Raw genomic sequence first — 11,357 nt, forward strand, 5'->3', positions numbered from 1 at the left:
AGATTTGCTGCAAACCTTGATACTTATAGAAGGTCATATTGTAACACCCAGATCATTTAGTTATTTTTTACGAGGTAACTTCAGTTTCCTTAGTAAGTGGTTTACCACCATGCTTTGCCACATAGGCTTTAAACAGAAATTGCTTTAAAAGACATCGAAATTTACGATAATGTAATACAAAGATACTAAACTAACGTCCATTTTATTTTAAACCAAGAGCAATTAACTGTATTAGCACAAATCAGGTCAGTAGACAGACTGGGTCAGTCGCTAGGGATAGAATTCTTGCCCATTCTAATTTTTGCATGGTCTTTCATTTGTTTTTGCTTTGCGATATTTAGTTGAGAATTTTTTCCAATGCAGTTTTCTAAGTTGTATCGAGTGATAAAACTTAAAAAGAAAAAAAAATGTAAAAGAAGTTATCAACAAAATAAGCATCTCTAATGTTTATAAATCTAACAGCTACTTCTATGTATATATATATATATATATATATATATATATATATATATATATATATATATATATATATATATATATATATATAAATTGATCATATTCTCTTTCAATGCTTTAAACTCTACATACACGTACAAAAATAATGCGTGAAGAAATAAAACAATTCCCTGTGGACGATTCTCTGCGCATAATTCTTTATGTGAAGTTTTTTCAACCATGTCAAACGAAAGAAAGGAAAAATGCAAAAAAAAAAATCACAAAAAGAATCATCCCAAATATTTGTGTATCTACACAACATTGCCCATTTGCGTCACATTCATATAAAGCTGTCAGGTTCTGTATTTAATATGCGTATTTTTTTAATAGTCTGTTGGTTGAATCTGATCTTCCACCTTTCAGAAAAAATTCAGTCCTTTTTTATACTCTTATGTGGCAGTTTCATTTCTTCGCCTTAGACGTAAATAAGTTTGGGCGGTGACGCAGATGATAAAAGTCAAGCGTGTATTTTTCTACAACATTTCTGTCTTTACAACAATTATGTTTAATTTTCAACAGTTTAGTGACATATCAGTTTTGGCGATATTGATTCTAGGATTTCTAGTTCTTTAAGCTGTATCCTTAGAGAAACGTAAACAATTTACCGACTTTATTATGTGTAAATCTTAACAAGGTTGTACATATTTCTCCACGTTCATAAAAAACAAAGCAACTATTGGAAAAAAAAAAAGACCAGCTGAGGTCATATTGAGTCAAGGAATTTTTTGCGTGCATTGTTTCAAGCCGTGTTGACTGATAAAATTTAAAAAGAAAAAAAATTGCAAAAGTGTTATCATGGAAAGAAATATGTGTGCTATTTGTAAATATGAACAACGTTGTAGATGTCATGTCACATTGATCAACAAATGTCCAGTTCTGTATTTAAAACGAATATAAGTGTTGCAAAGTTTTTTGTGTTGTTTTTTAGGTCATTTCCTTTTCCTCTTTTCTTTTATTCACATTATACTCCGTTTCTCATGTGTATTATAACGGGTTATAAATAAATTCAATTCAATTCAATATTGGCATAATTTGTCAGTTTCGGCGATATTGAGTCAAGGAATTCTTTTAAACGATTATATTTATAGATTGCATCTTTGGGACAAGTTATTATTGGCAGCTCTAGAACCATGATTCCCAACGGGGGTATCTTCCCCATCGGTGAGGCATGGCAGTACTTTGTTGGGTTATGAGCAAGACGCCTACCTTATACCCGACTTAACTTTAGAGTCTTCGTTTTGTAAAAAAAAAATGTTTTCCATTTATTGACACCACATTCAAATACATCTAAAGAGCAAAAAAGATACATGATAGCATTGCAATGACGCTATATATTGTATAAAGGTGTTGTATTCCGAAAATGTTTTTCAGTAGTATAAAATGTGCCTAGAGAAAGACTCTAAAAAAACCCAACCAAGTGGTGGCCTTTTGGTGGCGCCAATTTGCGAAAATGTAGGACGGAGCAAACATTTTTTAATGAAAATACGAAAAACAGAACAAGGTTGAGCAAGCATACTTGAAATAGGGGATAGCGGAAACTTCGTTGTTTGGATAAATCGTCGACTAATGCATCCAAATCCAGTTTCCCCCCTTTTTCAACGGCCTTGATCATGCTATTACTGAGTCTGTCGTTCCCATTGCAGATTGCAGAGGTAGCGGAAACTTCGTTCTTTGGATAAATCGTCGACTCATCCATCCAAATCTAATTTCCCCCCTTTTTCAACGGCCTTGATCATGCTATTACTGAGTCTGTCGTTCCCATTGCAGATTGCAGATAAATCAATTATTAGCAATTCTTCATAGAATCCTGTACTGGTAGTGATCTTAGGTAAAGTAGCAACTAGCTTTATCAATTTAAGCACTACAGAATAGGTAATTGGGAGGTCTGGTAAAATTGCGATAGCTCGGACTAGATCCATTATTAAAATGTCACGTTTTGAAAGACGCAACTATGCACTAGAAAGCTGGGATTGTAGGGCGTAGTCATCAAAATCGAGAATCACTTGATAAAGACGCATAACCCTTTCAACTTTAGAAAAATCTGAACTTGAAGAATAGATGGTAGAAAAGCGTCGAACAGAGGCATATTTTGCATAAAACGTCGATCTATCTCGCCCGTGAAACAGTCTGTCACCTCGAAGCACAGAAATTATCGTAGTGTGATTGAACTGGCTGACTGATGTTTGTGTTTATCGGTTGATGAATTTGAAAGTCTTCGAGATAAGGGGATATGGCTTGACTTCTCTCGCTCCAAGTACTGGTTTTTAATTTTGGAGAGTTTGATTCCTAGATATCGTGTAAAGCCTAGAATTTGGCTATATTTTTGCTTCAGTTTTTATTCGTTATAACATCTCAGCTTTTGGAGTGTCTCGCATGTCACAGAAATCAGTGCAAGTCCCTTGTAAATCAGCCAAGTTTCTGTTTCAAGCTACTCTGACAAACAATTTACAATGGCTAACACTTTTTCCATTATATGAAAAGTTGAGACAAAAAAAGCCGATTTGATTTTCCCCAGTGTTTTTTTACGCTTCAAAAGCTACTTTGTCGTCTGAACTATCAGAGACTGCGGCTAGCACAGCAACAATACAATCAAATCTGACCTTCACACTGGAAATAGAGTGGCATGCGTAAAACCAGCGAATTTGGACGGTGCTCTCGAGCTCCAAGACTTTGGCCCGCTAATACATTGTGATTCTGCAAATAGTTCATGATAAGTGTTGCTTAATTATGCGCAAATTCTTTGCATCACCGATAAAAATTCCGAAAGATCGTTGATTTTTTTTCAGGCAATGAGTCAAAACCGAGTGTAATCTGTGGGCGTGATAGTGTTAAAAAAATTGCATGAGGCACCTTCTCCCCAGGCTTTGCTTGAACTCCGTTAGATCCCGCACTCATAGAATATCCGCTATCATAACATTGGGGAACACACAATATCAAATCTACAAAAAAACTTCAATAGTTTCGCAAATCAATGTGGACAAGCTTTCAGCGTCTAATATCTGCCTGTGATGGCAGCCGATTAGACGCTCCACTACTTTTCTCTTTGATATGTACTTAGTAGGATCGCTAAGCGTTCTTTTCTAGAGACATCTTTTGTCTCGTCAACAGGAATAGTGTAGTAATTAGCTGATTTCAGTTCTGAAATAAATTCTTGCCGAAAGGCATTTCCAGTCAGTGCAACTATGTCCTTTTGGTATTGATGACTGCAGTAGTGAGTATATTGGCGCTGTAACTTGGCCTTTAGCTTTTCTTCGCCGATATTTCCTACAACAGTTCAACAAAATCACCCTGGTTTGCGGATGTTTTTGATTTGTAATGGTCCCTCAAAGGAAGACCCTGGAGGCCAGGAAAGCAAATAGTGCGAAAAATGTATTTCATGTGATCTCTATTTTCTTGGATCACTTGAGATTTGGACCGACTTAAGCCATTTGCTACACATTATCTTAAATTCCACCCATGATGACACGCAATTCTTGTTTTTTACTACCATTATATTGCTTCAGTAGACTAGAACTGTTTACGTTTGAACGATCCTGTCTCGATGAAAGTCCCTTTTCAGCAGTTTCTCCAGTCCTAAGATCGCCACCAGATAAACGGCAGCAAGCAAAACAAAACGTAGAATTCAAGTTGGATGATTATTCAATCCACTAATGCTCACTGAATTTCCTTCTGTTAGAAATAGGAGCCGGATGTCTCTCAAGAATAGGTTGAGCCGGTTGGTCGGGACGTTTCGTAGAGATACCTGAGAGAGGTCTCGACTGCTACTGGAGTCTGCAAGGGGCTCGGGGATATAGAACACTTTTATGTTGACCTGGGTCATTTATTGTTCCGCTTGTTTCCGAAAGCATAGGTTGGGGAAATCATGTGCACAGGACACTTTGAGCACTGACATTATTGTCAGTTTCTTGTGCTAAGTTTCTTATTTTTTCTTCCGGATTTTCACCGCAAATAAGTTTAAAGTTGTTGTCGCTTTTTACTCGTCGTTTAATTACGGACTGACAACAACAAAACAGATTGCTGATTCCTGGTTCTTATCTGAACCCTAGTCAGAGATCATGACAGTGGGTATGACAACGACGAGGAATTCGTTTACACACTTCAAAACAAGGTTGTCTACTATCGGTATATCTTTTGGATTCCCCAACGATGTCAGAAGTAAAGTTTCAAAACAAAGTAACTGGAAAAATAAAAATTTAATAGGAGTAACAAGGTCTTTTCCAAATCTAGGGGGCGTGCTCCCCTGCCCCTCCCTCCAATTGATACCACTGTGGCCTTTTAAGCTTCCTTCAGGTGAATACACATAAAGTTTTGAATAACAAAATTTAAAAATCGCGAGGGGGGCATGCCCATAATTTGTTGGGAACCACTTCTCTAGATGTTTGGCATATTAAAGTCAAAACCAGATGATTGTTCTTTCTGAATTTTATCTGCTTTTTCTCTTATTGGTTTTGTCAAATTGGTTCCTCAACGGTTCTTAAAGTAGAAGTAGGCGTGTAAGGCAGTTTTTGAGAAACAGGCACTGAAGCATTCTCCCATCCAATCGTAGCTGATATATCCGGCCTGGTCTGGTGTAAGGGAACTGCAATGAATGGAAAAAAAAATTAAAGAGACTGGTGGGCAATTGGGTATTCTCAACAAGAGTTAAGTTAAAATCTCGCTTTAGGATACAAAACTTTACTCACAGTACCAGCAAAGGTTGTCTGAAAAGCGCCTGACCTTAGGAATAAACTGTGTTAGAAATATTACATCATAGTAAATTTTAAGCTTAATCATTTAAATAAACACTTGCAAGTGTCAGTGTGCTCTGATAATCTGTTTTGAGTTAGGCAGGTAGTGAGGACCAACAAGTTCAAAAGTAGAAATAAATTCAGGTTCAAATGTTTTCAACATGTTGCCGAAACTCGGAATTAAAGCGAACAGGTGGTACTGAAGGTTTTGAGAGTGGATTTATGCATAAAATCTATATTTGGATGAATTGAAACCAGTGGTGATGGTAATGGAAAGGAGAAAGACTGAATTATCCTCCATGTTAATATTACATCATAATACTGCAGATTGACTCTAAATTATATATCACCTTTGCTCAATTTTACTAAAAGATTCGATTTTATGCCAACATCTTAATCTTCTTCTCAAAAACACGCTTGATGTGAAATGAATAACATACTGTGGCCCAAGACGCTGGGATAGGTTATTTGTCATCTATTAGCTCTCGAAACCGAAGTCATAATTGGAATTAAAAAAAATAAAATAAAAAACAATCTCACATCAGAACTCAAATTGACGCTGTCTTACAAACATGTGGGACGTCTTATAGTATGAGTTGCCGTAGAAACTTTGAAAGAACCTCATTCGATCGAAAACTGAAATTTCCAGTGCCCTTTTAAGTCAAAAGTGATTGGGGGGACCAGCCCCTCCACGGCCTTCATTTCCCCAAACACAGCGAATCAAAATTTTGAGACAACCATTTTGTCCAGCATAGTTAAATGGTCCAGTAATTATGCCTGGGGACGACAACAGCCCTCAGGGCAAAGGCTGTAAGTTATGCTAGTTGGTCGTATAAACTTTGAAGGGGGACCATTTGAATTGCAAATCAAAATTTCAAGTGCCCTTTTTACGAGTCAAAAGTGACGGGATGGCAACTGGACTCCACGTCTTCTTTTTTACAAAGACACCCAATAAAAATTCGAGGTAGCCATTTCGTTCAAAATAGTCCAAAGATCATATAATAATGCCTCCAGGATTGACACAACCCCCAAGAGTCCAGGGACAATGGTTGTAAGTTATGCCCCGGGGGTATGTAATGTTTTTACGGAATATGTAGTCGTAGAAACTTCGAAGGGGCTCATTTGATTGGAAATCGGAACCTCTAGTGCCCTTTTTAATTCAAAATTGATTGGAGATCACCCCCTCCCCCCGATGTCCATCATTTCCCAAAACAGTCCAAACAAATTTTTTAGACTGCTGTTTTGTTCAGGATTGTTGAAAGGTCCAGTAATTATGTCTTTGAGGACATTTACCCCCCACAGTCCTCAGGGCAAGGACTGTAAGTTAGGCAATTTGTCCACTGTTGACGTATTATTATACGCTATTCAGAAAGATGGATATGTTTGACCATTACTTTCCAAAAAGACGAAGGGCATTCAGGTGAGCGTCTCAGAGATTGTTGAACTAAATCAAAACACGTTATGGGCATACGGGTTGTCAAAAGGGTATAATTCAGGAATGACTGAATATATTAATTTGAAATTTTCAAGAAATAATAAGGGAGATGATGAATTGACCAAAAAGGCAATATTTGCACGCCACTACCTTTACTACTACCCCCAAAACTACTGCTTCTGCAGCGATTACTACCAAGGCTTAGGATATTAAAATGCAGGCGGATCAGCAATTTTTTTTGGAGGCTTAGCGGATCAAGATGAAACTTCTGGGGTATCATGAGGGGGTGTTCAACTGACCGAAAAGGCAACATTACTTACTATTACTGCTATTAATACTGCTGCTAGTGCTGTTACTTCTACTACAAAAAGGCAACATTTACTTACTATTACTGCTATTAATGCCGCTGCTAGTGCTGTTACTTCTACTACTAACACAATACTATTACTGCTACTGCTGGTCCTACTACTACTATGCACTAGTACTATAAAGGCTACCGGTATGAAGATGGAAATTTCATAGAATATTGAGGGGGAGTTAGAACTAAATCACAATACACTATGTGCATTCAGATTGCCAAGACGATGTATCTTAAGGATGGATTTGGGTGCTAAGTGGGAACTTTCGCAGAATGCTTAAAGGGGAAGATTCATTGACCAAAAGGCAATATGTACACGCTACTGCTAATACTACTACCACTGCTACATTTACTACTACTTTTAATGCAGCTACTTGTGAGGCTAAGGAAACAAAGGTGAAATTTTCTGGAAGTATATGATTATAAAGGTTATCCAAAGGACATATTGGCAATGTCATAGCAACGGCTAATTCTATTAAGCTGAAGCTTCCAGGACTTGATGAGAGGGATGTTCAGCCGAACAAAAGGTTAAATGTTAATACTACTGTAACTACTATTACAACTACACCTAAGAGTATGAAGGTAATTTTTTAGGGAATATTGAGGGAAGAAGGTGAAATAAATCACAATACGCTGTCTGTATGCAGGTTGTCAAAAGGCTGTGTTAACAATATCTTAGGAACAGTTTGTTTGTGAAGTTGAAACTTACAGGGCTTGTTGTAGGGGATGCTGAACTAACCAAGAGATAATATTTGCATCCTAAAACTACTTCTTATGTTTGCATCATACTACTGGTGCGAAACCATGGTTTCTACTATCAATTCTATTGATACTAATACCACTGGTGCTACTGCTCCTAAGGCTAAGGGTATTAAGCCGAAACATTTGGGGAACATAGAACTAAATCGAAACATCTCTACCCATACAGGTTCTCAAAAGGACGGATCAGCAGTGCTCCAGGAACGGTTTATGGTTTTAAGTTGAAACTGTCAGCATGTGTGGAAGGGGATGTTGAAAAAATCCAAAGGTTCTATGTGCATACTGCTACTACGCAAGCTAAGAGTTTTAAGGTGAAGCTTTCAAGGAATATTTAGGCTGGTGTTGAAGTAAGTAAAAACGAACTATGAGCTTAAAGATTGTCAAAAGGGTGACAATAATATCTGATGAATGGCTTATATTATTAAGTTTGAACTGCCAGGGTAAGTTGTGGCGGATTTTGAACGAGCCAGAAGACACTATGTATATACAGCTAATACTGCTGCAACGATTAGTGTTTTGCTTTCAAACTAAAGCAAAAGGCACCATGCTTATGCCGGTTGCCATTAACAAATCTCAGCAGTATCCCAAAAACGACTGAGGGTATTAAGTTGAAACTGTATTAAATTAGACCAAAAACACAATGCCCATAGAGGCTGTTAAGAGGACCTGTGGCGTCGCTATAGTATTTTTATTGGGGGGGTGCAAGAGGCGTTGCTATTGACGCAGGTGCTATTCAAGCAGTAGTGAATAAAAATATCTATATAACAAACAGGCTACTTGGTGGTTTAAAAACAATATGAATTATATTATAAACAATAACAACACATTTAATAATCATACATTTAAGTGCTGGTGCTTGACTTTTACTAAAATGGTCAGTAATGAGCTGCTGCAGACAACAGTAGTTTAGCGTAAGCGAGCTTCCAGGTGGGCGAAAGTAAATGTCGTACACAGTCGACTTTTTTCAGCCAAATTCACCACTAATGTTGCAGAACATATCCCCGCTCCACTCCCCCAAGCTCAGCACAGGATTCTCAATCGCATAATTGAACCAAGCTCTATTCTAATAGCCCCGGGCGTCTCGCTATTCATTCGCTCGTAATTTTGAATGGATTTTGACTTTGTGTGGTTTAGTTTGTTTTACTAAACTTTTAATATGCGTGACTTAATGAAACGTTATTTATAATTCCTTATAGAATTGACTTGATTGTGGATTTGCCGATTTATATAAAAAATTAGCATGGATATCAGCGGGTCACGTAAAGCCGAAACAAAAATCATAGGCAACGCAATAGCGCTGTCTAAGTAAAGATACAGGATAAGTCAAAGTATTGCTACACCTTGTGCAACCTTTAAAATAGCGAAGGTATTTCAAATTTGAAAGCATTCGGAAAATAAAGTTATAATTTAAATTAACCGTTGGGCATTGTTTTACAAACAATATCCAGAAAATATCAACAATCATTGTAGCAGAAACCTTAGATTAATTAAAAATTGTCAAGGATATCAATGGGAAGGGAAAATTGACTCCTAAGATTTGAAGATTACCTTCTCCTTTGTATCTTTGTTCAAAAAAATTAATTCAATAAAAATTACACAAAAGTTTTTCTTGTGTATGAGTTACATTGAATGTCGTTTCTGTTTCTATAATTCCCTTTACAAGTAAAGCTCGGTCTTCTAGGGCTGCATTATAGAATTGGCAGCAGTTGAAAGAGAGAATGGGTTGGTACCGATTCTACGTGCACACAAAATTTCTAATTTGTGAGGAAATTATGTATATTTTGTTTAAATTCACCTTATTCTGTTCTCAGCAGACATTTCGTGCAGCTTGCTGATGCAAAGACAAATGTCCCACAAGTAGCGCTGGCGTTGTGTGAAATGTGACTAATTTCAGTCATAATTCTTAGCACACTTATGTTAATTCTTTTTTTGGTGCTGGTTGAAAGAAATATGTAGAAAAATAAAAATTAGAAGACATCAGCATATTCATGGGCTAGTGTGCGAATCTGGAATGTATGGAATAGGAACTTATCAGTGCTTTGTAGGCAATGATTTTCAAAGAAAAATAAGGAAATTTGGAGTTTAAATTAAATGATGGAAATAAGAGTTAAAACAATTAAATGATTCCTGAAGCGGACCCCCCTCTACAAAATTCCATGACTCAGAGACAACCAATTGACCTCTCTAGCTATAGTACGAATATCATTATAGCATTAAGTCTGGTTTTCTTTTTCAATGATCTTTTTCTTTTCATTCAGGAAAATATATTCATTGTATATCTGCTTTCTTATTCTTCAATGATTCCATTTCTTTCCTATTTGCGCATGTAAAGGGTGTATTCATTTGCAATTGAAAGTTCTTAAGCCGAACTGGCCAGACGTGACAATAAACAACAAAGAGAGATAAAACTCTACAAAAAAAAACCTCAAACGAGACGACGGCCAGTAGAGAGGAAAGACTAAAACAACGTGGATATTTCGCCTGTATCCAAACAAGGCGTCCTCGGGACAAGATAAAAAGAAAACTAAACTTAAAACAAATAAAAACCACCACCAATAATAATAAATACAATTATCGCTACTTATCCACGTAGGGAAAAGAAGCTATTCGAGTTACTTCAATGGGAATCAAAGAGCAACTGAGGAAAAATTATGAAAATTGAAACTTAGTTAACTATTCTTTTGCGAAATAATCCTCTTGTTAGCAAATATTGAAGCAACTCTTTTTGGTCTAGTAGCTAATCTTTTCCCCTGGTGATTGTGTAAAATTTTAATTCCCTTATAGATTATTGGTTCATTTTTCAAAAGAAAATCATAAATTGGGTCAATATATAAATTCCCTAAGTCTCTGTGTATTGAAAGATTAGCAAATATATGTTTTTTAATTTCTATGGCCTCCCTCGCCCACTGAGAAAAACCTTTATCATTAGAAATAGCTGTAGCCTCATCAAATTTTATAAAATGTTCGGGATGAAAGAATGTATGTTCAGCTAGAGCCGAAGCAAAAGTTTCCGGAGGCTTTCTCAATTGTAGGGTTTTTTCTATTGAGTTGCTATAACTTTTATAAACTCCGGAAACTTTTGTTTCGGCTCTAGCTGAACATACATTCTTTCATCCTGAACATTTTATAAAGTTTTATGAGGCTGCAGCTATTTCTAATGATAGAGGTTTTTCTCAGTGGGCGAGGGAGGCTATAGAAATTAAAAAAACATATATTTGCTAATCTTTTAATTAATAGAGACTCAAGGAATTTAAATATTGACCCAATTTATGATTTTCTGTTGAAAAATGAACCAATAATCAATAAGGGAATTAAAATTTTACACAATCACCAGGGGACAAGATTATCTACTAGACCAAAAAGAGTTACTTCAATATTAGCTTACAAGAGGATTATTTCGCAACAAAATAGTTAACTAAGTTTCAATTTTCATAATTTTTCCTCAGTTGCTCTTTGATTCTCATTGAAGTAACTCGAATAGCTTCTTTTCCCTACGTGGATAAGTAGCGATAATTGTATTTATTATTATTGGTGGTGGTTTTTATTTGTTTTAAGTTTAGTTTTCTTCTTATCTTGTGCTGAG

This window comes from Artemia franciscana, chromosome 8 (assembly GCF_032884065.1).
Source record: "Artemia franciscana chromosome 8, ASM3288406v1, whole genome shotgun sequence".
NCBI classification, from domain to species: Eukaryota; Metazoa; Arthropoda; class Branchiopoda; order Anostraca; family Artemiidae; genus Artemia; species Artemia franciscana.